At 45.4% G+C, this 27,789-nt stretch overlaps 1 long non-coding RNA gene across 1 annotated transcript in view; it reads left to right on the forward strand.

The window, feature by feature from the left end:
* Positions 1–27,789, forward strand: part of LOC140116674 (uncharacterized) — a 53,512-nt gene that overhangs the window by 17,222 nt on the left and 8,501 nt on the right. The window contains exon 2 of the long non-coding RNA XR_011852897.1: positions 9,237–9,335. This is a non-coding gene — a long non-coding RNA (uncharacterized lncRNA). The remainder of the gene's footprint in view (positions 1–9,236; positions 9,336–27,789) is intronic.

A 27,789-nucleotide genomic window follows, 5' to 3' on the forward strand; every position in this document is an offset into this window, starting at 1 on the left:
CAGCAGTGCCGTCGCTAAGCGACAGCAGGCGGTGCTCAAACTGCTGAGCCTAGGCGACAAAAGGCACACCGCCCAAGAGCTATTACAGGGCATCACGGCGCAGACTGATCTGTGGCTGGCACCGCTGAACCTCAAGCCGGGAATGGTTGTGTGTGACAACGGCCGTAACCTGGTGGCGGCTCTGCAACTCGGCAGACTGACACATGTGCCATGCCTGGCCCATGTGTTAAATCTGATAGTGCAGCGTTTCCTCAAGACATACCCCAATCTGTCTGATTTGCTCACGAAGGTGCGCCGCATCTGTGCGCATTTCAGGAAGTCCAGCCCAGATGCTGCCACTCTCAGGGCAGCGCAGCGCCGCCTCCAACTGCCCGCTCACCGACTGTTGTGCGACGTGCCCACGAGGTGGAATTCAACACTGACCATGTTATCCAGAGTTTACCAGCAGCGCAGAGCGATTGTAGACTGCCAGATGTCAACTTCCACCAGAACTGGTAGTCAGGTCAGTCAGCTTCCTCAAGTCTACAATGAGGAGTGGACGTGGATGTCTGATATCTGTCAGGTGCTGAGTAACTTTGAGGAGTCAACACAGATGGTCAGTGGCGATGCCGCCATCATCAGCCTCACCATCCCGCTGCTTGGCCTGTTGAAAAACTCTCTGGTCAGCATGAAGTCGGAAGCTTTGCGCTCGTCACAAGAGACGGGGGAAGAATATTCCCTTGTTGATAGCCAAAGCACCCTGAGGTCTGTTTCTCAGCGCATATCGGAGGAGGTGGAGGTGGAGGAGGATGAGGAGGAAGAGGAGGAGAATGTTGGCGAGACACAAGAGGGGACCATTGTTGAGTCCTTCACTGTTCAGCGTGTATGGGCAGAAGAAGAGGAGTTGGAGGAGTTGGAGGAGGAGGAAATGGACAGTCAGGCCAGTGAGAGGAGTGAATTCTTACGCGTTGGTACTCTGGCGCATATGGCAGATTTCATGCTAGGCTGCCTATCCCGTGACCCTCGCGTTCAAAGAATTTATTCCAGCACCGATTACTGGGTGTTCACTCTCCTGGACCCACGGTACAAGCAAAATCTTCCCACTCTCATCCCTGGAGAGGAAAGGAGTGTGAGAATGCATGAATACCAGCAGGCCCTGGTGCACAAGCTGAAACAGTATTTCCCTTCTGACAGCGCTAGCGGCAGAGTGCGTAGTTCTGCGGGACAAGTAGCGAGGGAGAGTAGGCGAGCAGGCAGCTTGTCCAGCACTGGCAAGGGTACGCTTTACAAGGCTTTTGCCAGCTTTATGTCACCCCAGCAAGACACTGTCACCTGTCCCCAGTCTCGGCAGAGTAGGGCTGATCTTTACAGAAAGATGGTGAGGGAGTACGTAGCTGACCATACCATCGTCCTAAATGATCACACAGCTCCCTACAACTACTGGGTTTCAAAGCTGGACATGTGGCACGAACTGGCGCTGTACGCCTTGGAGGTTCTTGCCTGCCCTGCCGCTAGCGTCTTGTCCGAGCGGGTTTTCAGTGCAGCTGGTGGCATCATCACCGATAAGCGTACACGCCTGTCGACTGACAGCGCTGACAGGCTGACGCTTATTAAAATGAATAAAGGCTGGATTTCTCAGAATTTCCAATCTCCACCAGGTGAAGGAAGCTCAACCTGAATAATTGATCCACTCCTCCTCCTCCTCCTCATTTTCCTCCTTCTCCTCCTCTTTGTACAGTAAAGCAGAGGAAAATGGCTATTTTTTGACAGGGCCCACTGGCTCTTGCTATAGTACTTCATGCATTTAATTTTTCTGGAGGGCCACCTACCCGGTCCTCTGTTTTAAAAAATTTTTGGGACTGCCACATACAGGCACTCAATCTATTCCATTTTACTGCAGGGCCACCTACCTGCTCCTCTGGTTTGAACAATTTTTGGGACTGCCACATACAGGCACTCAATCTATTCCATTTTACTGGAGGGCCACCTACCTGCTCCTCTGGTTTGAAACATTTTTGGGACTGCCACATACAGGCACTCAATCTATTCCATTTTACTGCAGGGCCACCTACCTGCTCCTCTGGTTTGAACAATTTTTGGGACTGCCACATACAGGCACTCAATCTATTCCATTTTACTGGAGGGCCACCTACCTGCTCCTCTGGTTTGAAACATTTTTGGGACTGCCACATACAGGCACTCAATCTATTCCATTTTACTGCAGGGCCACCTACCTGCTCCTCTGGTTTGAACAATTTTTGGGACTGCCACATACAGGCACTCAATCTATTCCATTTTACTGGAGGGCCACCTACCTGCTCCTCTGGTTTGAAACATTTTTGGGACTGCCACATACAGGCACTCAATCTATTCCATTTTACTGCAGGGCCACCTACCTGCTCCTCTGGTTTGAACAATTTTTGGGACTGCCACATACAGGCACTCAATCTATTCCATTTTACTGGAGGGCCACCTACCTGCTCCTCTGGTTTGAAACATTTTTGGGACTGCCACATACAGGCACTCAATCTATTCCATTTTACTGCAGGGCCACCTACCTGCTCCTCTGGTTTGAACAATTTTTGGGACTGCCACATACAGGCACTCAATCTATTCCATTTTACTGGAGGGCCACCTACCTGCTCCTCTGGTTTGAAACATTTTTGGGACTGCCACATACAGGCACTCAATCTATCCCATTTTACTGGAGGGCCACCTACCTGCTCCTCTGGTTTGAAAAATGTTTGGGACTGCCACATACAGGCACTATCCAAATTAAATTGTCTCCATAGCAGCCTCCACACGTTGTCTCCATTGCTACCTCCAAAAGTCGTCCATATAGCTGCCTCCATACATCGTCCCTTTATCAAACGAGGTGTGTCAGGCAGAAATTTGGGTTGTTTTCATGATTCCACATCAAAGTTGTTAACTTTGTCACCACCCTGCTGTGTAATCCCCAAAATATACTGGCAAACTTTTACCATTTAGGGATATTATTTCAGCGCTTCTTGCGCATCTGTTTACATTCCCCTCACCCGGCATATCCTAAACTTATAAGAACGCTACTACACTTGATCTTATACAAAAGGTTCTTAGAAGTGCTGTTTGGGGAGTAGCCTAGAGACAGGGGCTTGGATTGGCGAAAGCTCGCCTGGCAGCGGAACGCCAGCTCCATGCGCATCATGCGCTTCTTGCGCATCTGTTTACATTCCCCTCACCCGCCATATCCCAAACTTATAAGAACGCTACTACACTTAACTTGGTGCAGGCTGGGACCGAGTCTGACCCTGGGGCTGGTCATATACTGCCGACGCATAGAATTGCGGGGCCTACCTCGGTCCAGGTCTCAAAGGCCTACTATACCTCCTCCCACCCCTCCTCCACCTCCTCCTCCTCCGAATTACCATCCGTGGGCATGGCGCCATCAGTCGGTAGCTCTAGGCACAGCAGCAGTGCCGTCGCTAAGCGACAGCAGGCGGTGCTGAAACTGCTGAGCCTAGGCGATAAAAGGCACACCGCCCAAGAGCTATTACAGGGCATTCCACATCAAAGTTGTTAACTTTGTCGCCACCCTGCTGTGTAATCCCCAAAATATACTTGCAAACTTTTACCATTTAGGGATATTATTTCAGCGCTTCTTGCGCATCTGTTTACATTCCCCTCACCCGGCATATCCTAAACTTATAAGAACGCTACTACACTTGATCTTATACAAAAGGTTCTTAGAAGTGCTGTTTGGGGAGTAGCCTAGAGACAGGGGCTTGGATTGGCGAAAGCTCGCCTGGCAGCGGAGCGCCAGCTCCATGCCAAGATCCAACTAACATAGTTTTAACTGCAGCACCTTTAATCTACTACTAGTTCACTGCCTCCATACATGGTCCCCTTATCAAACGAGCTGTGTCAGGCAGAATTTTGGGTTGTTTTCATGGCTTCCATGTTAACTTTGTCGCCACCCTGCTGTGTAATCCACAAAATATACTGGCAAACTTTTATCATGTACCGATATTATTTGAGCGCTTCTTGCTCACCTCCTTTGGTTCCTCTCTGCCACCCATTGGTTTGAAGCCTGAGTCCATTTAGGGTATGTCGCCATGCCACTCTCTAGCCTGCTGCCGCTGCCTCTGCATGCCGTCCCCTATAGTGTCAGGGTCAATTATTGGATGTTTTAGATGCTATCTAGCTTCATTCTGTCACTCTGTCATGGCCATGCTGTTGCCCATAATTTTGGCATAATGGTGCGATTATGCAGCCTCAGAGGCATCCATGCATGCTGCCCCTGCTGTTTCCTGTCCATTTCCGTGGTGTTTCCATCCTTTTCTGAGGTTCCCAGGTGTTTGGCCAAGCTTCCCTGTGCAGAGCCTTGGTCCCCTTGAAAAATGCTCGAGTCTCCCATTGACTTCAATGGGGTTCGTTATTCGAGACGAGCACTCGAGCATCGGGAAAAGTTCGTCTCGAATAACGAGTACCCGAGCATTTTAGTGTTCGCTCATCTCTAGTTCTAACCCATTTAAAATTGCAATTAACGGTATACAGACATCTTGCAATGTTATACAGTGAAATGCTTTTATTTCTATTTGAATTTGTTCACGCTGGATTTTTTCTGGTGCCGTACCATTTTCCTACATTTTTTATCCATATTACAGATTGCCTAACCATACTACTGTTTGTAAACTACAAAGTGTTATTGCAGGCCTAAAGGGAGCCTCTTACTAACTGTGATTGTTCATAAAATAGTTTTATTTTGGGGCTCCACTTTTAGTTTTGTCCAGGGCCCCAATTTGTCTAAAGCTGGCCATGGCTGGGGGGGCCTCTGTTTAACAGAGGCTGGTGGTACTCCCCCGACCATTGCCATATGCCTGCATCTGCCTTAAACTCCTGCTGTAGCAGACATGGGGCAGTGGTAAACAAACAGACTTCTGAATTTATATTACTGGGCTGGGGATTGACCATTAAATAGAAAATTGTCAATGTCCTACTTTCCTGCTATTCCCATGGCATTTGCACACAACTAGATTTCATCAGATATCAACACCCTACCAAAAATTATCAATGCTCTCAACAACAATAACAGTGTGGATTTATGTTTGCTTATACACATCGTAGATGTAAACAATTCTATTAATCATGGAATGTTTCTAGCTTGGACACTCCCCTAAATATATGAGGTGGAATTTTATTGCAGTGCAAAGGACAGAATACCTTCCTTATTGTTGTTCTAAATGTCTACATGTGACTATCAACATTTTTTGTAGTTTTCTTTGCACGTTTGACAAGATTCAGTTGTGTACCCTGTGACATACCTACGTACAAGAAGTCATATTTCTCTATACAAGAATACAAAAGTCCCTCTGCATCAACGTCCTCCGTATGTATTAGATATTAAAAATTAAAAACAGTCAATAAGGAAAAAACACACAGTACCTCTCCAGTACCACTTCTGATAAAAAGGCCTTATAAAAATAGAGTGATTGCACGTTTGACATTAACTCTATTTCACTCTATTTTTATAAGGCCTTTTTATCAGAAGTTTTTTGTGAGTATATGAAATAAAAAGAAAAGTTTTATGCAAAACCCTATTGCACCATTGTGTGTTCTCTCTTTCCTTATCGGTGAATGGACTTGAAGTGTTTCCTTTCCGGAGTCGGAAGACCGGACACTCGCACCGCATTTCCAGTGGGAGCCGCAGGATCCACGGGCACTTCGAGCTGAAAAGAACGCTACACCAAGGGGGGATAACGCACAAATAAGGTTCCTTTGCCTCTACTTGGGTATATGTGTTTGAAAATGGAGAGGTACTGTGTGTTTTTTCCGTATTGACTGTTTTTAATTTTTAATTTTTAATATCTAATATATAGGGTGGACGTTGATGCAGAGGGACTTTTGTATTCTTGTATTTCTACTTTTGGATATTGGACTTTTATCCGTTTTTTTGTCTCTCTTGCACCGTTGCGGCGTTTTCTACAGTGGATTTGGTTTTATTTTTCTGTTTTCAATACATATTTCTCTATAGTTGTCAATTGTTAAAAAAAAAGAAAGAAATAAACACTTATAATACTCAACAAGCATGAAAGGGCAAGAAAGTCCTGCATGGAGCAGGCTCTAGCTTCCCTCTTTTCCCCTCCGATGCTGGAAATCCTGCTGCTGAGGGCTATCCTAGATAGCCGACACAAGCTTTGCAGGTCCATATACTTATCATGTTCTCTGTGTTATTTTGTCCTTGTAGGGTCATGGGGTACATGTTGCATATATATGTGCTGTGTCTTAGGCCCCTTCCACACTTGCGTTGCAGATCACTTCAGAGTTTGATCAGGGTGCGATCAGGGTTTGGTCAGTGAAAAACGCACATTTTGCATCAGAGTGCAATCAGTTTTCAGTCAGAGTTTGTTCAGTGGGGGTCATTTATTAAGGGCCCGATTCGCGTTTTCCCGACGTGTTACCCGAATATTTCCGTTTTGCGCCGCTTGTACTTAAATTGCCCCGGGATTTTGGCGCACGCGATCGGATTGTGGCGCATCGGCGCTGGCATGCGCGCGACGGAAATCGGGGGGCGTGGCCGAACGAAAACCCGACGTATTCGGAAAAACCGCCGCATTTAAAAACCGAAAATGTGTCGCATAAGGACCGCTTACCTTCACCTGGTCCAGCTCGGTGCATTCCGGCGCGATGAGTTTACTTTCAGCGCAGCAGCGCCACCTGGTGGACGGCGGAAGAACTACCTTATTAAATCCCGGCCGGACCCGAATCCAGAGCGGAGAAGCCGCCGCTGGAACGCGAATGGACCGGGTAAGTAAATTTGCCCCAGTGTCTCAGTTTTTCACGCTCGTTTTCAATGCAATTTCAATGCGTTTTTCACACACACAGATAATGCATGTGAAATGGACTCAGGACTGAGCTCTATCTTTTCTATGGCAATTGATGCGTGAAAAACGCATTGCACTTGCATTGCATTTGCAAGTGTCTCAGAGTGCAATGCGTTTTTGATGCATCTCCATAGATTTGTATGGTGCGTTTTTCACGCGTGTGTGCGTGAAAAAAAATGCAAGTCTGAAAAGACCCATTGATTACAATGAGTCAGAGTGCAATGCAAGTTTTTCATGCGTGTTTTCAATGCAATTTCAATGCGTTTTTCACACACACAGATAATGCACGTGAAATGGACTCAGGACTGAGCTCTATCTTTTCTATGGCAATTGATGCGTGAAAAACGCATTGCACTTGCATGTGTCTCAGAGTGCAATGCGCTTTAGATGTGTCTCCATAGACTTATTAGGTGCATTTTTCATGCCCGTGACTTGCATGCTGAAAATTAAATGCCCCTGGCTGTGTTGGGTGTATCTTACCCTCCTGCTACATCCTGCCTGTGCTTGGACTCACTTACCTCTTGTATTACATGTTTACTTTTTTGTTTACAAAATGTGTTTACATTAACACCATGTGAATTTCTAACAGCCAGAGGGGGTTTGTGAGGTTGACTATATTCTACTCCCCTCACTGAGTCGTGTACAGTGTGCTTTATTGCACCTTTTAAGTGTTTTTAATGTTTTTGAGGTCTTGTGTTGTTATTTCTGTTAAAATAAAATTGCTACTATTTTTGATATTTGCTGGGCTGGTATGACACGCTCTTTCTTTCTCGTTACATAAATAACAATATATATAACATGGATGTATTATGACAAAAGTTTTTCCTTAAAGAGAACCTGCCACTAGATTTTCACTAATATACCTAATGACAGGTATAGCACTATACTTTTAAGCTTACCTGACACCCTGCTGGAAGAAACAGTGTGTTATTCATACAAGGCAGAGTTCTCTCAGTGCATGTCTGCATGGAATTTGCCTAATCCCCCCTCCCTTTGGCAGTGCATAGGATGTCAAAGGGAGAAAGGGTGATGGACATGCCTGCAGACATGAGACACCCTGCTTTGCATGAATAACACACACCCCTTGTGACTCGTTGCTCCTTCTCTGTGGGCAAGAGTTTGTATAGTGCTATAGAAAGCTGTCATTAGGTTTATTAACAAAAATCTGGTGATAGGTTCCTTTTAAATGAGTTATACTTATACCACAACTGATGATTTGCATATATGGATGAAGTAGTATTCTTATTTTTAGCTTTTAACCAAGTGAGTTGACCCACCAATACCAGATCATGTGACCATTGGGAAGGCTTCTTTGATTTTTGATGTCCAGCATGTAGTGGATAATGACTAAATCAACGTTCCAGCTAAAACACATCAATTACCATGTTTTTGTTGACCTTGACATGTTTCGAGGATGTGGAATTTTAACAATAAAGTTTGAAACCATGGTTGGACAACACCAGAGTGCTGGAAGATCGTCTCTCTGCTCCACCCAGAATATTCCTGGGTGAAAAAGAAAGTTAAAATAGGCCACATATCAACATTGTTTGGAAAAATGCTAAAGTGTAACTTTTATTACATCTGTTAAAATGGCTAAATGGTTAGTGATAAATGTGTGTATTAAACACTAAGGCATGTGAGCAGATAAGGATATAATACTAAAGTCACTTTACATCTGAGTCGTAACTAACCCGTCTAGTCCACAATAACTACTGATACCTCATGACACTGGTCATCAATAGATAATAAAAAGGGGTCCTTCAATGGTGTGTATTATGTAGCTATTCACAGATGGAGTTACCTATATCACTCCGAACTACTGAGATAGAAATCCTCCTTGTCCCTAGTGTGCAGCACTCATCAGCTTTGGGGATAGCAGATTCCCTTTAGTAGCTGGTATCTCACAGGGCCACCTTACATAGCAACTAAATTTGACGCGTTTCTGCACTGTTACAAATCAAGCGCTTCATCAGAGGTAAATAGAGCATTAGAAATGTATTTCCCTAAACAAGGGTACACAGGAGGTTACACCAAATTTGAGGCACTTTGAGTCTATCACAGCTGAAATTGTTGTAAGTGGCCACATTTGGTAACCCCCAAAGTTCATGCAGAACTAGTACAGAAAATGCTGAGGTTCAGCCTCTGTGTACTTGTAAAACAGACAGACAGTAGTCACATGTCATTCCTATTGTTTACAAATTCAGGGGTAGGGTTTGTAAAAACATGAACTTTGTAGGGGAGCAGCTCCACCTACTGGCCAAATAACAGATGAACATGAGTCTTTAATAAGTGAAAGCTGCCCAAGGGATGAATCTGGCAAGATACAGCTACATTTATAATACTCAAGATTTGTTCTGTAGTAGAATTTCATAACATTTCCCCCTGTCTGTGTTTCAGAACGTGGTGGCTGTATATAAAGGATTCTACAATAATTTATTTATATATATTGTGCACATTCAAAGACCTGTCCCAAGATCAGCAGCACAGAGCCCAACAGTAAGTGCCTTTAGCTAAAAAACCCAATATACTGGTGGTAGATTTCCTTTTTATTACAGATGTATATTATGCACGGTAAGGAAACACACTGATCACAAGTTTTTTTTATTTTTACTATGAATAATCTCATGTTTGGTCGTATTAAGTTTATAAAAAAATCGTCCTCAGATCAAAAAGTTGCGATTTGTGTTTTTTTGCATCTTTTTTTTTAAGCCTCTTTCCACGAATGAAGCAGGACAGACAGTCCAGTATTTTGGGTATTGATCCACTGTCCCGGGGGCTGTGCAGCATGTCTCTACTCTGTTTCCACCCTTTTTGCGGTAGAGTGCTGTGAACTTCCTAATCCATCTACTGCTGACCATGTAGTGGTGGATTAAGATTATCATGGGTCCCGGGCTGTTGAGTGATTGCGGGCCCCCTACCTGTCTGAAGTTTTTAAATACAAATGCAGCCTGCTACCTCTGACCCTACATCACGACCATCAATTTTACCAGGCAAACTCTAAAAAGGACCAACACCCTAACCAAAAAATACTGACAACATCCTTGCACATCGCCCATGGGTCATATTTGTAAGGAAGACTTTCACTGACTCAACACATGATGAGGGTTATATTTGTAAGGAAGACTTTCACTGACTCAACACATGATGAGGGTTATACTAGAAGGTCAGTCAGTAACTACAATACTGATCATTAACAGGCAAAACTAAAAATACCAGTCACTTACAATATAATATCACCTGGATTACAGTCACCTCACACCACAACTGACCACACTGAATTAATATTAATAGGAAATTATTTTATTATATCTCATGAATATATGTTATACTTTAAATAATATTTACAGTGTTCCTTGTAATACAATATATAACCCCCTTGATTAATAATAAATATAGTACCAATCCCCAGTATATATCTCCAGCATCCCAGTATATAGCTCTAGCCCCCCAGTATATACTATATCCAGCCCTCAGTATATAGCTCCAGCCCCCAGTATATACCTCTAAGCCCCAAGTATTTCTATAGCTCAAGGCCCACTGTATATATCTCCAGCACTAAAGTATATAGCTTCAGGTTCCCAGTATATAGCTTCTAGCCCCTAGTATATAGCTCCAGGCCCCCAGTATACAGCTCCAGACCCTCATTGTAGCTTCACGTCCCATTATATAGCTCCAGGCTCTTAATATAGATCTTCATTGTGATAATAATAATAAAAATAAAACTACTTACTTTCTCCCACAGTGTTTGACATTATTGTGCCGCCTGCACCAGGATGCCGATGTCGCGTGAGCCCTGCAGTCTATGGGAGAGTAGGGAATGCATTACTCCCTGGCTCTGCCATAGAAACCAGTGCAGTGTGCAATGCAGAACAGAATGCAGAATGGGCAGATCCAGGGAAGCCCAGATTATAATATGGCAATTTAGGTGGCCTATGGACCATTATGCAAAAATTGAGGAAGCAACATTATATTACCCTCCACACCGAATTGGAATCATCACAACGTCAAAAGATTTTCTTACAGTTGAAAACCCGGATGTGGCAACTTTTTATATGCTATCCAAAGTGCATAAGGCTCTGGTAAATCCAATGGGTAGGTCCATTGTGGCAGGGATTTGGAGTTTGTGAGAAAAAAGAATATGTTTATCTATCTACAGGAATCAGTCACTAAATGTATATCATAAACACATGATTCTTATGATGATATCTTATCAATCAACTAAAGAATATAAATCTACTAGATAACAAAACTTGGATTGTCTCAATGGACGTGGAGTTATTGTAGCATTATACACAAGGGGGCTATTGTTTTGGTGGCCTATTTTGCGGAACAGGATACAAACTTGGATAGGAGATACAACGCTTACCTATTTGAACTTGTGCTCTTTGCTTTTAAGACTCAATTACTTTCTCTATTTTCCAGATAGATCTCAGGGACTGCGATAGGTGCACGTTGTGCTCCTTCCTATCCCAACCTATTTTTGGGGTGGTGGGAGGAGACCAGCATGTACCCATCTGAGACCTTCAAACAACAAATTATTGGTTGGTATTGTTTGGAAGGGTTCCCTTGAAAGTTTATGAAAATTTGTTAATGGAAAACCATTGGCAGATCTGTTTGATTCCAACTTTTTCTTGGATTATGATGAGTTTCTTGGATCTACAAATTTACATCAACCAAACTGCTACCAGTTACATTATTTCAGTTTCCACCCATCCCATTTGAGGGCTTCCGACTGGCCAGTTTCTATGAATAAAAAAACAGTACTAAACAAGCATGTTGTCTTTAATTAAAGGATTTAACAGAAATATTTCAAGCTTGTGCATATCCCAAGAAAGTAATCCCCAAGGCATTCACACCTTGTTTGATTTACTTTTATCACAATCAGTGGGGAGACATTTTGAGACTCTTGTAGAAGAATTGGTGCATTTTGTGAAGCAATCCAAGGTGGATATTCATGTTCCACCCAAAATAAGACAATGTCTTATATTAATTTTTGCTCCTAAAGAGGCACAAGGGTTTATTTTCATGGGATGTTTTATGAACAAAAAATCAACAACTTCTCTACCATCCTTACAACCCTCCAAACTAAATTGCATGCTGAATTTCTTGTGACTCCATTTCTATTGAAATCTTTGGCCCCAAACTCTCATTTAGCAATAGCACTTTCCTTCAATGACCCCTTCTTGTCCAGGTAGCTGCTCGTATCACAAGAGTCAGTGATTTTATCCCATGAATTCTTCACACATGTCACAGCCGTTTGCAGTATCTAAAAGATCTACTAATATTAATGTATGGCGGAGGGGGCTGGGAATTGCTGTAGCAATTACTGCCACTAGGTCTTATTTTTAGACAAGTCCTGAGCTTGAAAAAAATTTGTGCTAGGTCTTATCTTCGGGGGATGTCCTATTTTCAGGGAAACTGGGTAGCAAGACTGTCAGGTTCGCTAGGGAAAGTGCTGGGACTTCTGGTTCTTCTGGTGGTGCCAGCAGTGTTCTCCGAAACCCGGCGCGTATCCACGCAAACTCCACCTCTCGTCCCGGGCAGCGGCTGCTAAGATCTCGCGCTGTCTAGGAGTTGTGTTCGGAACTGCTGGGACTTGTGCTACCTCTGCTTGGTGCCTGGTTGTTCTGCACCATGAGGGGTTAATTCCCAGAAGCTGTCCAGCTCCTATCAGGTTCTGGAGGTGGAGTTCTGGCTGCATAAATTGCAGCTTCACTAGTCACCTGTGCCAGTGTTTGAAATCCCTTCTCCACTCGCTCTCAGCATTAGGTTTGACTTGCTCTGTATCTGTATCTGTATCGTTGTGACCTCGGCTCATTTTTGACATTGACTCTTTGCCTACTGATTTTGCTATTGACGTACCCTCTTGTTGTGAATCCGGCTAGTTTACTATTCTTTTGTGTTTTATGTTTGTCAGTTTGTTTGTGTTTCCCTTCCCACACTTATCAGTGTATTTCGAGTCTTCAAGTAGTCGCCCCACGGTTTAGCGTGGGGGGGCTATAGGAAGGGACAGAGGTTGGGGCAAGCTCAGGGCACACTATCCCCTGTCTTTTGTGTTACCCAATCTTAACAGAAACACTGGCCACACATAGGTCTGCATCCTGTATCCGACCTGCTACATTTTCTCCTCCCATGGAGCCTTTGTCAGCTGTGGTCGCTCAGGTCCAGACCCTAACTCAGCTTGTTCAGGATCTAGCTTCCCGTCTCCAAATTCAGGAATCTATGCAGGTTCCACGGCAGACACCACCGCAGGATCCACTGCCACCCATGCCTGAACCTAAGGTTCCTCTCCCTGACTTGTTTTTTGGTGACCGTAAGAAATTTTTTTCATTTCGGGAGGGCTGTAAACTTTATTTTTCTTTACATCCTCGTTCATCGGGCGCAGAGACTCAAAGGGTGGGCGTGGTAATTTCCCTGTTGCGTGGGGATCCGCAAAATTGGGCCTTTTCTCTCCCACCTGACTCTCCATCCCGTTCTTCTCTTGACGCTTTTTTTTCTGCTTTAGGCCAGATTTATGACGAACCTGACCGCCGAGCACTGGCAGTTTCCCACCTTAGATCTCTGTGTCAGGGAAAACGGACAGCAGAAGATTATTGTGCCCAGTTCAGACAGTATGTGACTGACTCGCAATGGAATCACTGCGCCCTAAAAGACCAATTTATGTCCGGACTGTCAAACCGAGTACAGGACTTAGTCTTAGCATATGCCGAGCCTCAGACATTAGATGATGCTATGACTCTGGTCATCCGAGTTGATCATTGCCTAAGATCCAGGCGATCACCTCGGGTGTCCTCTGACTGTCAGCCAGCGGCCAGTCTGTCTCCAGGTAGTCCAAAATTGGAATCCATGGAGCTGGATAGCATCTCTCCTGCACAGCGGAAGCAACATCGACTGAGACGTCATCTTTGTTTCTACTGTGGAAGTCCTGATCATCAGATACACACCTGTTCCAAGAGGCAGCAGCAGGAAAACTTCCGCTCCTAAGCAGTAGTCGGGGGGACTGCTTAGGAGCTCAGGTACTCCCAATTGTGTCTAGAATGTATTTACCTTGTACAGTTAAGTTTCAGTCTGTTTCCTGCACTGGTCGCGCCTTTTTGGATTCAGGTGCTGCATCTAATTTTATTGATTATAATTTTGTCTCTCAGTTTTGCATGTCATTGAGTCCATTGTCCACTCCTATCCAGATGTCAGGTGCGGATTTGACCCCTCTACAGGCAGGGTTGATTAAATTCCGAACCCCGCAGATAAAGCTTATGGTAGGAGCTATGCATGAAGAATGGTGTTCTTTCCTAGTTATGGAAAACTTGTCTGAAAACGTCATTCTTGGTCTACCCTGGCTCCGGATCCATAATCCGGTAATTGATTGGGAAACTCTGGAGCTGGTTCACTGGGGTCCTCACTGTAAGGATCACCTGACCAGACTTTCATTATGTACAGTGGTGGCGGAAGATCAGAGTCTTCCAGGTTTTCTCTCTGACTACTCAGATGTGTTTTCAAAACCCTTGTCCCAAGTCCTTCCTCCTCACAGGGAGTTTGATTGTAAAATTGACCTTCTTCCTGATGCTAAATTACCAAAGGGTCGTATATATAACCTGTCAGTACCAGAACGGGAGGCACTGAAGAGTTATATTGATGAGAGCTTGACAATCGGACATATCCGTCCCTCTGAGTCGCCCACTGGGGCCGGGTTCTTTTTTGTTGAGAAAAAAGATGGTGGTTTACGGCCGTGTATTGATTATCGAGAATTAAATAAGATAACGGTAAAAACTCAGGTCCTCTCCCCTTGATCCCGGATCTCTTAAATCAGGTTTCTGGGGCCCAAGTTTTCTCTAAATTAGATCTCAGAGGGGCTTATAACCTGATTCGGATCCAAGAAGGGGATGAGTGGAAAACCGCATTTAATACACCTTTGGGACACTTTGAATACCTGGTTATGCCCTTTGGTTTGAGTAATGCCCCAGCGGTTTTTCAAGGGTATATGAACTCCATCATTCATGATTACATCGGTGTGTTTATGGTGGTGTATCTAGACGATATCTTGATTTTCTCTCCTGATATGGTTTCTCAGCAGCAACATCTCTGCCGAGTACTTACCAGGTTGCACAAAAACCACCTCTTCGCTAAGCTGGAAAAGTGTGTTTTTTGCGTCCAGAAGGTTTCCTTCTTAGGTTATGTTGTGACTCCCTCTGATGTACAGATGGATCCGAGTAAGGTTCAGGTGCTCACGGACTGGGTTCGGCCTACCAATCTTAAGGCCCTACAACGTTTTTTAGGTTTCGCTAACTATTATCGGAACTTTATAAAGAACTTTTCCGTGATCGCCAAACCTCTCACGGATCTAACCCGTAAGGGTGCTGATCCAAACAATTGGTCCCCTGCCGCATGCTCTGCGTTTGAAACTTTAAAAGCGGCATTCTCGTCAGCCCCAGTTTTGGTTCAACCTGACCTCTCTCTACCGTTTGTTGTGGAGGTTGATGCCTCCGAGGTAGGAGTAGGTGCAGTGTTGTCTCAGGGGTCCTCCACTCTCACCAGACTTAGGCCCTGTGCATATTTCTCTAGAAAGTTTTCTTCTTGTGAGAGGAATTATGATATTGGTAATCGAGAGCTCCTTGCCATTAAGTGGGCATTTGAAGTCTGGCGGCACTTTTTGGAGGGAGCTCTTCATCCGATAACTGTGCTCACGGATCATAAGAACTTAGTATATTTGGATACTGCTAAGCGCTTGAACTCACGTCAGGCTAGGTGGGCCTTGTTTTTCTCTCGCTTTAATTTTGTGGTCACCTACCGACCTGGGTCAAAAAATGTGAAGGCTGATGCCTTGTCCCGTAGCTTCGGGACTCCTGAGCTTCCAGAGGCTACTGACAGAAATATTTTGTCTCCAGGGGTTGTGCTGGCAGCTGTCTCCTCCCACCTCTCCTCTCAAATTTTAGCAGGACAAAGATCTGCACCTAAAGACCTTCCGGAAGGCAAATTATTTGTTCCTCTTTTTTGTCGTTTGAGAGTGTTGGAGGAGACGCATTTCTCGGTATTGGCAGGTCATCCGGGAATGCGGAGTACCTTGGATCTCTTAAAGGAAACCTACCATTTAGAATGGTAGGGGTAGGCTGTAAGTATCGAGCACCAGCTCAGGGTGAGCTGGTGCCGGTACACACTTTTGTTAGTGTTATAAACCGCGGTATCGCAGTTTTAACACTTTTTAAACTTTAGAGCTGAAGGGGCTTCGGCGCTGCGCGCGACCGTGCGTGCGCAACGTCTCCGCTATTTCCTATGTAGGGCCGCGCCGAAGCCTCTTCTGCTCTAAAGTTTTAAAAGTGTTAAAACCGCGATACCGTGGTTTATAACACTAACGAAAGTAAGTACCGGCACCAGCTCACCCTGAGATGGTGCTCGGTACTTACAGCTTACCGCTGCCATTCTAAGTGGTAGGTTTCCTTTAAAGAGAAGTTACTGGTGGCCTCACATGACTAATGATGTGCACTCATTTGTCCAAGCCTGTCAGGTCTGTGCGCGAGGAAAGACTCCCAGGAGACGTCCTGAGGGGCCTCTTCTTCCGCTTCCAGTTCCCACCAGGCCGTGGTCTACAGTGTCTATGGATTTTGTCACTGATCTGCCAGCATCTCAAGGCTGTACAGTGATTTGGGTGGTAGTGGACCGTTTCTCTAAAATGGGACACTTTGTTCCATTAAAAAAGTTACCTTCAGCTGAAGAATTAACTGAATTGTTTATACAGAATATTGTACGCCTCCATGCCAGATGATATTGTGTCAGATAGGGGCGTACAATTTGTTTCCAAATTTTGGCGAGCATTTTGTTCTAGACTGGAAGTTAATTTGTCGTTCTCGTCGGCGTTTCACCCTGAGTCTAATGGTCAGTCCGAGAGAATGAATCAGGAGATGATTCAATATATGCGACTCTTTGTCTCGGACAGTCAGGACCAGTGGGTGAAATTCCTTCTGTTGGCAGAATTTGCTATTAATAACCACTGTAGTTTGTCAACACAGGTATCTCCGTTTTTCTGCAATTATGGTTTTCATCCTCGTTTCTCCTTTTCATCTGTGCCTGTCTCTAATATTCCTCGAGCGGAAGCTATTACATCCAAGTTGCGCTCGCTCTGGTCACAAGTTCGGGAGAATATTCAGAGGGCACAAAATTCTATGGTCCAACAGACTGAAAGAAGGCGCACTAACTCCGATACGTTTGTGGTGGGGGATAAAGTATGGTTATCCACGAAAAACCTTAAATTGAAGGTCCCCTCTTTGAAATTTGCGCCCAGGTTTGTAGGTCCGTTTGTTGTTACTCATATTGTTAACCCGGTTTCCTTCAAGATTACACTTCCAGCAGGGTGGCGGGTTCATAACACCTTCCATAAGAGTCTTCTGTTGAGCCTGTTTTGCCTCTTCCTGACCCTCCTTCTCCATCTATTGTGGAGGGGAATCTGGAATTTGAGGTGGAAAAAGTTATGAATTCCAGATGGGTAGGTAACTCCCTGCAGTACCTGGTCCATTGGAAAGGTTTTGGTCCTGAGGATAGGTCTTGGGTTCCGGTTAGAGATGTTCATGCTCCGCGGTTACTCAGGTTATTCCATCAGGCCTACCCTCAGAAGCCATCTTTAAGATCTAGGGGTCCGAAGGCCCCCGGTCAGGGGGGGGGGGTACTGTCAGGTTCGCTAGGGAAAGTGCTGGGACTTCTGGTTCTTCTGGTGGTGCCAGCAGCGTTCTCCGAAACCCGGCACGTTTCCACGCAAACTCCACCTCTCGTCCCGGGCAGCGGCTGCTAAGATCTCGCGCTGTCTAGGAGTTGTGTTCGGAACTGCTGGGACTTGTGCTACCTCTGCTTGGTGCCTGGTTGTTCTGCACCATGAGGGGTTAATTCCCAGAAGCTGTCCAGCTCCTATCAGGTTCTGGAGGTGGAGTTCTGGCTGCATAAATTGCAGCTTCACTAGTCACCTGTGCCAGTGTTTGAAATCCCTTCTCCACTCGCTCTCAGCATTAGGTTTGACTTGCTCTGTATCTGTATCTGTATCGTTGTGACCTCGGCTCATTTTTGACATTGACTCTTTGCCTACTGATTTTGCTATTGACGTACCCTCTTGTTGTGAATCCGGCTAGTTTACTATTCTTTTGTGTTTTATGTTTGTCAGTTTGTTTGTGTTTCCCTTCCCACACTTATCAGTGTATTTCGAGTCTTCAAGTAGTCGCCCCACGGTTTAGCGTGGGGGGGCTATAGGAAGGGACAGAGGTTGGGGCAAGCTCAGGGCACACTATCCCCTGTCTTTTGTGTTACCCAATCTTAACAGAAACACTGGCCACACATAGGTCTGCATCCTGTATCCGACCTGCTACATTTTCTCCTCCCATGGAGCCTTTGTCAGCTGTGGTCGCTCAGGTCCAGACCCTAACTCAGCTTGTTCAGGATCTAGCTTCCCGTCTCCAAATTCAGGAATCTATGCAGGTTCCACGGCAGACACCACCGCAGGATCCACTGCCACCCATGCCTGAACCTAAGGTTCCTCTCCCTGACTTGTTTTTTGGTGACCGTAAGAAATTTTTTTCATTTCGGGAGGGCTGTAAACTTTATTTTTCTTTACATCCTCGTTCATCGGGCGCAGAGACTCAAAGGGTGGGCGTGGTAATTTCCCTGTTGCGTGGGGATCCGCAAAATTGGGCCTTTTCTCTCCCACCTGACTCTCCATCCCGTTCTTCTCTTGACGCTTTTTTTTCTGCTTTAGGCCAGATTTATGACGAACCTGACCGCCGAGCACTGGCAGTTTCCCACCTTAGATCTCTGTGTCAGGGAAAACGGACAGCAGAAGATTATTGTGCCCAGTTCAGACAGTATGTGACTGACTCGCAATGGAATCACTGCGCCCTAAAAGACCAATTTATGTCCGGACTGTCAAACCGAGTACAGGACTTAGTCTTAGCATATGCCGAGCCTCAGACATTAGATGATGCTATGACTCTGGTCATCCGAGTTGATCATTGCCTAAGATCCAGGCGATCACCTCGGGTGTCCTCTGACTGTCAGCCAGCGGCCAGTCTGTCTCCAGGTAGTCCAAAATTGGAATCCATGGAGCTGGATAGCATCTCTCCTGCACAGCGGAAGCAACATCGACTGAGACGTCATCTTTGTTTCTACTGTGGAAGTCCTGATCATCAGATACACACCTGTTCCAAGAGGCAGCAGCAGGAAAACTTCCGCTCCTAAGCAGTAGTCGGGGGGACTGCTTAGGAGCTCAGGTACTCCCAATTGTGTCTAGAATGTATTTACCTTGTACAGTTAAGTTTCAGTCTGTTTCCTGCACTGGTCGCGCCTTTTTGGATTCAGGTGCTGCATCTAATTTTATTGATTATAATTTTGTCTCTCAGTTTTGCATGTCATTGAGTCCATTGTCCACTCCTATCCAGATGTCAGGTGCGGATTTGACCCCTCTACAGGCAGGGTTGATTAAATTCCGAACCCCGCAGATAAAGCTTATGGTAGGAGCTATGCATGAAGAATGGTGTTCTTTCCTAGTTATGGAAAACTTGTCTGAAAACGTCATTCTTGGTCTACCCTGGCTCCGGATCCATAATCCGGTAATTGATTGGGAAACTCTGGAGCTGGTTCACTGGGGTCCTCACTGTAAGGATCACCTGACCAGACTTTCATTATGTACAGTGGTGGCGGAAGATCAGAGTCTTCCAGGTTTTCTCTCTGACTACTCAGATGTGTTTTCAAAACCCTTGTCCCAAGTCCTTCCTCCTCACAGGGAGTTTGATTGTAAAATTGACCTTCTTCCTGATGCTAAATTACCAAAGGGTCGTATATATAACCTGTCAGTACCAGAACGGGAGGCACTGAAGAGTTATATTGATGAGAGCTTGACAATCGGACATATCCGTCCCTCTGAGTCGCCCACTGGGGCCGGGTTCTTTTTTGTTGAGAAAAAAGATGGTGGTTTACGGCCGTGTATTGATTATCGAGAATTAAATAAGATAACGGTAAAAACTCAGGTCCTCTCCCCTTGATCCCGGATCTCTTAAATCAGGTTTCTGGGGCCCAAGTTTTCTCTAAATTAGATCTCAGAGGGGCTTATAACCTGATTCGGATCCAAGAAGGGGATGAGTGGAAAACCGCATTTAATACACCTTTGGGACACTTTGAATACCTGGTTATGCCCTTTGGTTTGAGTAATGCCCCAGCGGTTTTTCAAGGGTATATGAACTCCATCATTCATGATTACATCGGTGTGTTTATGGTGGTGTATCTAGACGATATCTTGATTTTCTCTCCTGATATGGTTTCTCAGCAGCAACATCTCTGCCGAGTACTTACCAGGTTGCACAAAAACCACCTCTTCGCTAAGCTGGAAAAGTGTGTTTTTTGCGTCCAGAAGGTTTCCTTCTTAGGTTATGTTGTGACTCCCTCTGATGTACAGATGGATCCGAGTAAGGTTCAGGTGCTCACGGACTGGGTTCGGCCTACCAATCTTAAGGCCCTACAACGTTTTTTAGGTTTCGCTAACTATTATCGGAACTTTATAAAGAACTTTTCCGTGATCGCCAAACCTCTCACGGATCTAACCCGTAAGGGTGCTGATCCAAACAATTGGTCCCCTGCCGCATGCTCTGCGTTTGAAACTTTAAAAGCGGCATTCTCGTCAGCCCCAGTTTTGGTTCAACCTGACCTCTCTCTACCGTTTGTTGTGGAGGTTGATGCCTCCGAGGTAGGAGTAGGTGCAGTGTTGTCTCAGGGGTCCTCCACTCTCACCAGACTTAGGCCCTGTGCATATTTCTCTAGAAAGTTTTCTTCTTGTGAGAGGAATTATGATATTGGTAATCGAGAGCTCCTTGCCATTAAGTGGGCATTTGAAGTCTGGCGGCACTTTTTGGAGGGAGCTCTTCATCCGATAACTGTGCTCACGGATCATAAGAACTTAGTATATTTGGATACTGCTAAGCGCTTGAACTCACGTCAGGCTAGGTGGGCCTTGTTTTTCTCTCGCTTTAATTTTGTGGTCACCTACCGACCTGGGTCAAAAAATGTGAAGGCTGATGCCTTGTCCCGTAGCTTCGGGACTCCTGAGCTTCCAGAGGCTACTGACAGAAATATTTTGTCTCCAGGGGTTGTGCTGGCAGCTGTCTCCTCCCACCTCTCCTCTCAAATTTTAGCAGGACAAAGATCTGCACCTAAAGACCTTCCGGAAGGCAAATTATTTGTTCCTCTTTTTTGTCGTTTGAGAGTGTTGGAGGAGACGCATTTCTCGGTATTGGCAGGTCATCCGGGAATGCGGAGTACCTTGGATCTCTTAAAGGAAACCTACCATTTAGAATGGTAGGGGTAGGCTGTAAGTATCGAGCACCAGCTCAGGGTGAGCTGGTGCCGGTACACACTTTTGTTAGTGTTATAAACCGCGGTATCGCAGTTTTAACACTTTTTAAACTTTAGAGCTGAAGGGGCTTCGGCGCTGCGCGCGACCGTGCGTGCGCAACGTCTCCGCTATTTCCTATGTAGGGCCGCGCCGAAGCCTCTTCTGCTCTAAAGTTTTAAAAGTGTTAAAACCGCGATACCGTGGTTTATAACACTAACGAAAGTAAGTACCGGCACCAGCTCACCCTGAGATGGTGCTCGGTACTTACAGCTTACCGCTGCCATTCTAAGTGGTAGGTTTCCTTTAAAGAGAAGTTACTGGTGGCCTCACATGACTAATGATGTGCACTCATTTGTCCAAGCCTGTCAGGTCTGTGCGCGAGGAAAGACTCCCAGGAGACGTCCTGAGGGGCCTCTTCTTCCGCTTCCAGTTCCCACCAGGCCGTGGTCTACAGTGTCTATGGATTTTGTCACTGATCTGCCAGCATCTCAAGGCTGTACAGTGATTTGGGTGGTAGTGGACCGTTTCTCTAAAATGGGACACTTTGTTCCATTAAAAAAGTTACCTTCAGCTGAAGAATTAACTGAATTGTTTATACAGAATATTGTACGCCTCCATGCCAGATGATATTGTGTCAGATAGGGGCGTACAATTTGTTTCCAAATTTTGGCGAGCATTTTGTTCTAGACTGGAAGTTAATTTGTCGTTCTCGTCGGCGTTTCACCCTGAGTCTAATGGTCAGTCCGAGAGAATGAATCAGGAGATGATTCAATATATGCGACTCTTTGTCTCGGACAGTCAGGACCAGTGGGTGAAATTCCTTCTGTTGGCAGAATTTGCTATTAATAACCACTGTAGTTTGTCAACACAGGTATCTCCGTTTTTCTGCAATTATGGTTTTCATCCTCGTTTCTCCTTTTCATCTGTGCCTGTCTCTAATATTCCTCGAGCGGAAGCTATTACATCCAAGTTGCGCTCGCTCTGGTCACAAGTTCGGGAGAATATTCAGAGGGCACAAAATTCTATGGTCCAACAGACTGAAAGAAGGCGCACTAACTCCGATACGTTTGTGGTGGGGGATAAAGTATGGTTATCCACGAAAAACCTTAAATTGAAGGTCCCCTCTTTGAAATTTGCGCCCAGGTTTGTAGGTCCGTTTGTTGTTACTCATATTGTTAACCCGGTTTCCTTCAAGATTACACTTCCAGCAGGGTGGCGGGTTCATAACACCTTCCATAAGAGTCTTCTGTTGAGCCTGTTTTGCCTCTTCCTGACCCTCCTTCTCCATCTATTGTGGAGGGGAATCTGGAATTTGAGGTGGAAAAAGTTATGAATTCCAGATGGGTAGGTAACTCCCTGCAGTACCTGGTCCATTGGAAAGGTTTTGGTCCTGAGGATAGGTCTTGGGTTCCGGTTAGAGATGTTCATGCTCCGCGGTTACTCAGGTTATTCCATCAGGCCTACCCTCAGAAGCCATCTTTAAGATCTAGGGGTCCGAAGGCCCCCGGTCAGGGGGGGGGGGTACTGTCAGGTTCGCTAGGGAAAGTGCTGGGACTTCTGGTTCTTCTGGTGGTGCCAGCAGCGTTCTCCGAAACCCGGCACGTTTCCACGCAAACTCCACCTCTCGTCCCGGGCAGCGGCTGCTAAGATCTCACGCTGTCTAGGAGTTGTGTTCGGAACTGCTGGGACTTGGTGCCTGGTTGTTCTGCACCATGAGGGGTTAATTCCCAGAAGCTGTCCAGCTCCTATCAGGTTCTGGAGGTGGAGTTCTGGCTGCATAAATTGCAGCTTCACTAGTCACCTGTGCCAGTGTTTGAAATCCCTTCTCCACTCGCTCTCAGCATTAGGTTTGACTTGCTCTGTATCTGTATCTGTATCGTTGTGACCTCGGCTCATTTTTGACATTGACTCTTTGCCTACTGATTTTGCTATTGACGTACCCTCTCGTTGTGAATCCGGCTAGTTCACTATTCTTTTGTGTTTTATGTTTGTCAGTCTGTTTGTGTTTCCCTTCCCACACTTATCAGTGTATTTCGAGTCTTCAAGTAGTCGTCCCACGGTTTAGCGTGGGGGGGCTATAGGAAGGGACAGAGGGGGCAAGCTCAGGGCACACTATCCCCTGTCTTTTGTGTTACCCAATCTTAACAAAGACATGCTAAAAATTTACATGAGTTCCTTGTAAGAAGCCACTTTCAGTGACCAGCTTGACCATTGGGACATGGGCTAAGGCTCATTGGACAATTTTGATCTCTGATCATATATCAATTGCCGTACTTTGTTAGTTTACTGCCTTGCTTGCTCATGTCCAAAGGTTTACATGGGTCAAACCCAGGAGTTATGCAAAAGGGTCTAAAAGCATGTTTCTATGATTGTCAATGTTGATTGAGATTTTAGAAATGGTAAACAATTTTCAACAGTGGCCATACACATACACATTGACCAACGGAACGTTCCTTTAGGTTTCAGGATAGTGGGATTTGAAAAGATATACTCCAACATTTGTGGTGGAGACACTTTTGCGTTTGGCTGCAAAGTAGATTTCCCAACTTTCTTCTTATGGGAAGAAAAGTTGAAAGAATTAATGAAGTTGGGAAGAATTAATGAATAAAGACTTGCTAATTTTAGGTTTCTACAAACAGTAAAATGTGCGTCTGCCTGCACTGCTTTCAACCCGAAGACCAGAGGAGGAGATGCGATGAGAAGAGAACGTTGGAGGGTAAGTACTAAGTTTTTTTTTAGGGGGCTCTCCTGTATACTATATAAATTGGGGGTCTCTGACAGACATTATATAAAGTAGGGGACTCCACCATGCTTTCTGTGTACACATATATGTATTGATCCTAAGTTGATTTTGTCTCAGTGTATAGTTGTCAGGATTTGGGATGAGTGGATCCTCTGGAACACCGTGGAAAGCGGGATGGTCTTGCTGTGGTGGGGTACCATCAGGTTGTTTCACGGGTGCGAACAGCCCGCGGTGGCAGCCGAGGTGGAGGTACCTTAGCAGGAGACAGTCTCGTGGTCAGGTTCAGGCACAGGGTCAGGGTAGGCAGAGATGCAAGGTCAAGTCCAATCCAGGGTCAGCAACGGGAGGTCCAGGCAGATGGGAACGGGAACACAGGAACACAGGAAAGCAGGAATATGGGAACACAGGAGCAGGAAAGCAGGAGCAGGAACACGAGAACATGGGAACTCAGGAGCAGAAACACACAGAAACGCAGGAATATCACTGGGGAGCTTTCTCTAAGGAATAGGCCCAAAGAACCGGCAGGGAGTGTGGGAAGAGGCAGGCTTAAATAACTTTCAGAAAATGGCCAGCGGCAATTAACCGCCCTTTAAATTTACTGAAGCTCATGCACTCCCTAGTAGGCAGGGATGCATGCGCCATGCTGCAGGAGTCGGCTCTGGATCACGGCAAGGTGAGTGACTCGCCAGGGGACCGGAGCAGCAGAGAGGGGCACGGGTGCGCCTGCGACCCGGGAGATGGGTCGCAGGAGCACCTGTGACAATAGTGTTATGATATAATAATAGAACAATCAGTTCTTGCCTGTTTCTACTTGTGCTCTTCAGGTGCTCTGAATCTCATCTCATTTTTTATATATCTTTCATCTAATTTTCTTACTTTAGGTGTCTTGTGGACTACTTGGCATGTTGATAGCACTTGTTTTTAAATAGTGGTTGCCTTTTACTATTCCTTTAACTACATGTCTTTTTGAAATTATAGTTTTTTATTATTAATTATAATATTATCATCATATTGTGTAAAAAATGTATGTGCATGTGTATGGTATATGAGTATATTTGCAGGGGTGCACCACCCATGAGACGACTTGAGAAAGTCGCCTTGGGCGGCAGCCCTGCTCCGTAATGGAGGCATCTTGGGGTAGTGCTATACCCCCTCCGTAAAAAAAACATCTGGCCACTATCCAGGAACATAAATTTACATGTAAAAAAAAAACGCTACACACAGCATCGGCTTCTTCTTCATTCCATGGCTCCGTCTTCTTCATGGAAGAAGACTGAGTCGCGGGGAGAAGAAGCCACGGGGAAAAGAAGCCGAAGGTGAGCATAGCATTTTTTTTAAAGTGGCCCTGCTATGGACATTACATTACAGGGGAGACTCTGCAGGGGACATTGCATAGGATCAGAGAACTCCAGGCCTTGTCCTGTAAGGAACCATATCTATCCATATCTTCAGATAGATTAACTGTCAAACTAGATCTTGCCTTTCTACCAAAAGTAGTTACAGATTTTCATCGCAGTCAGGAGATAGTATTGCCCACCTTTTGCAACAATCCGCCAAACACTGAAGAAAGATCATGGCATTCATTAGATGTGCACAGAGCGATTATTCATTATCTAAGAGCCAGTAAAACCATCCATAGGTGCAATGATTTATTTATTCAGTTGGCAGGAAAAAATAAGGGTCTGTCAGCATCAAAAGCCACCATAGCCAGATGGCTAAAAATATCATACAAAAATGTTACAAGATACAAGAATTAGATATTCCTGACAACAATAAAGCCTACTCTACCAGAGCAACTGCAACCTCCTGGGCAGAAAGAAGAGGGGCCTCTCTAGACCAAATCTGCAAAGCCGCAACGTGGTCAAGCCATTCCACCTTCATTACCACATAGATGTGACTTCCTCCCAAGACTTAACTTTCAGAGCTCTCCCCAACCAAGACCTTCCCATACCGTAATATCACCACGTATTTATTAATACATTAGTATATTGTATACTTTGTCTATTACTTGCTTGTATATCTATCTGTATCTGCTTTACAAGATGTCTATTAGTTATTACTTCTGACATTAATTTGTTATTCATAAGGTCTTTCTTTGGGGAGTTTCTTGTACTTGTACCCAGTTTAGGTTTTTAATTGGTTTTAAAGATTTTGCTTCATATAAAGTTTGCCATTCTGTTTCTATACACATCTACCGTATATACTCGAGAATAAGCCGAGTTTTTCAGCACAAAAAATGTGCTGAAAAACACTAACTCAAAAAGTCAAAAAGCTAAAAAAAAAAAAGACTAAAAAAAAAAATCTAAACTCACCTTTCCAGCGGCCGCACGAGTCTTCTATGCGATCCCTCTGGCTGCGGCACCAGGTCAGTGCAATGTCAGAGTCACTGACTTCAGCCGCCGCCGCGATCGCATTGTGTGTGCCGGCAGCCGGCACGGACCTGGCGCCGCAGCCAGAGGGATCGCATAGAAGACTCGCGCGGCCGCCGAAAAGGTGAGTTTAGATTTTTTTTTTTTTAAATTAACTGTCCGGCTCCATAACGGGCCGGGGATAATAATATAATAATAATAATAAAAATCTTTATTTATATAGCGCCATCAAATTACGTAGCGCTTTACAAATCATAGGGAACATATACAACTATATTACATTACAAAGAACAAACAGTCATATAGAACAATAGGAGTGATGGCCCTGTTCACAAGAGCTTACAGACTATGAGGATGAGGGGGTGACACAAGAGGTTGTATAATGGTCCAGCCATTCTTTATAAGGGAACAATATAAAATAATTTAATAAATAATTTACTAAACAACGATGTTGCTGCTTGAACCAGCCATCAGCCGCCATCTTATTTACAGGGTCCTAGGTGAAAAAGACTGCAGAGAAGCCTGGAGCTTGGTATATATCAGCTGTTTGCCAGATAACAGATAGGATAGTACATAGGATGGATTAGTAAAGGGAGAGTTGACATTTCATGCGGTTAGCGAGTGTGATAGGCTTGCCTAAAGAGATGGGTTTTAACCCCTTCCCGACATTGGACGTAATAGTACTGCATGTCGGGAGGTGAGTTCCCGCAATATGCAGTACTATTACGTCATGCATTCAAATGATCATTGTGTCTACAGACACAATGATCAAGAGGAGATGGCTGCTGTCCCTGACAGCAGACCATCTCCGCTCACGGACCGGGGGGGTCACTCCCCCCCCCCCCCCATGCATACGATCGCTGCAATCAGCTGGTCAATTCAGACCAGCCGATTGCAGCAATGCAGGGGTTAAAAATAGTATTCGGCGCGTCAGCGCCTCAAATCAGGAGGTGATCGGTGCAGTCCTAATAAGCACCGATCACCTCCTTCTGTTTGATGTTGGAGGTGGCACTCTGCCAACCTCCTAAATGATCCGATCTGTCTGTCTGACAGATCGGATCAAAGCTGTCACTGCCAGGGTTCCACTTACCAGCTCCGCTGGTAGGCTGGGCTGCTGGGTGAAGGGAGGAAATGATGACACATGTCATCATTGAGGAGTGACAGCCTCCTCTGTCACTCCTCCCTCCCTGTCCGCCCCCCTCCCACTCTGCCCGCCCCGATCCCATACAGCAATGTAATGCAGGGACAGCGCACCGAGCGCTCAGTCCCTGCATAGTGTGCCCACAGTATAAATGGTGATCGGGGCTGTACTAGACAGCACCCGATCACCAGTACAGCAGACCATCTCCGCTCACGGACCGGGGGGATCACTCCCCCCCCCCCCATGCATACGATCGCTGCAATCAGCTGGTCAATTCAGACCAGCCGATTGCAGCAATGCAGGGGTTAAAAATAGTATTCGGCGCGTCGGCGCCTCAAATCAGG

The sequence above is a fragment of the Engystomops pustulosus genome, chromosome 2, assembly GCF_040894005.1.
Source record: "Engystomops pustulosus chromosome 2, aEngPut4.maternal, whole genome shotgun sequence".
Taxonomy (NCBI): domain Eukaryota; kingdom Metazoa; phylum Chordata; class Amphibia; order Anura; family Leptodactylidae; genus Engystomops; species Engystomops pustulosus.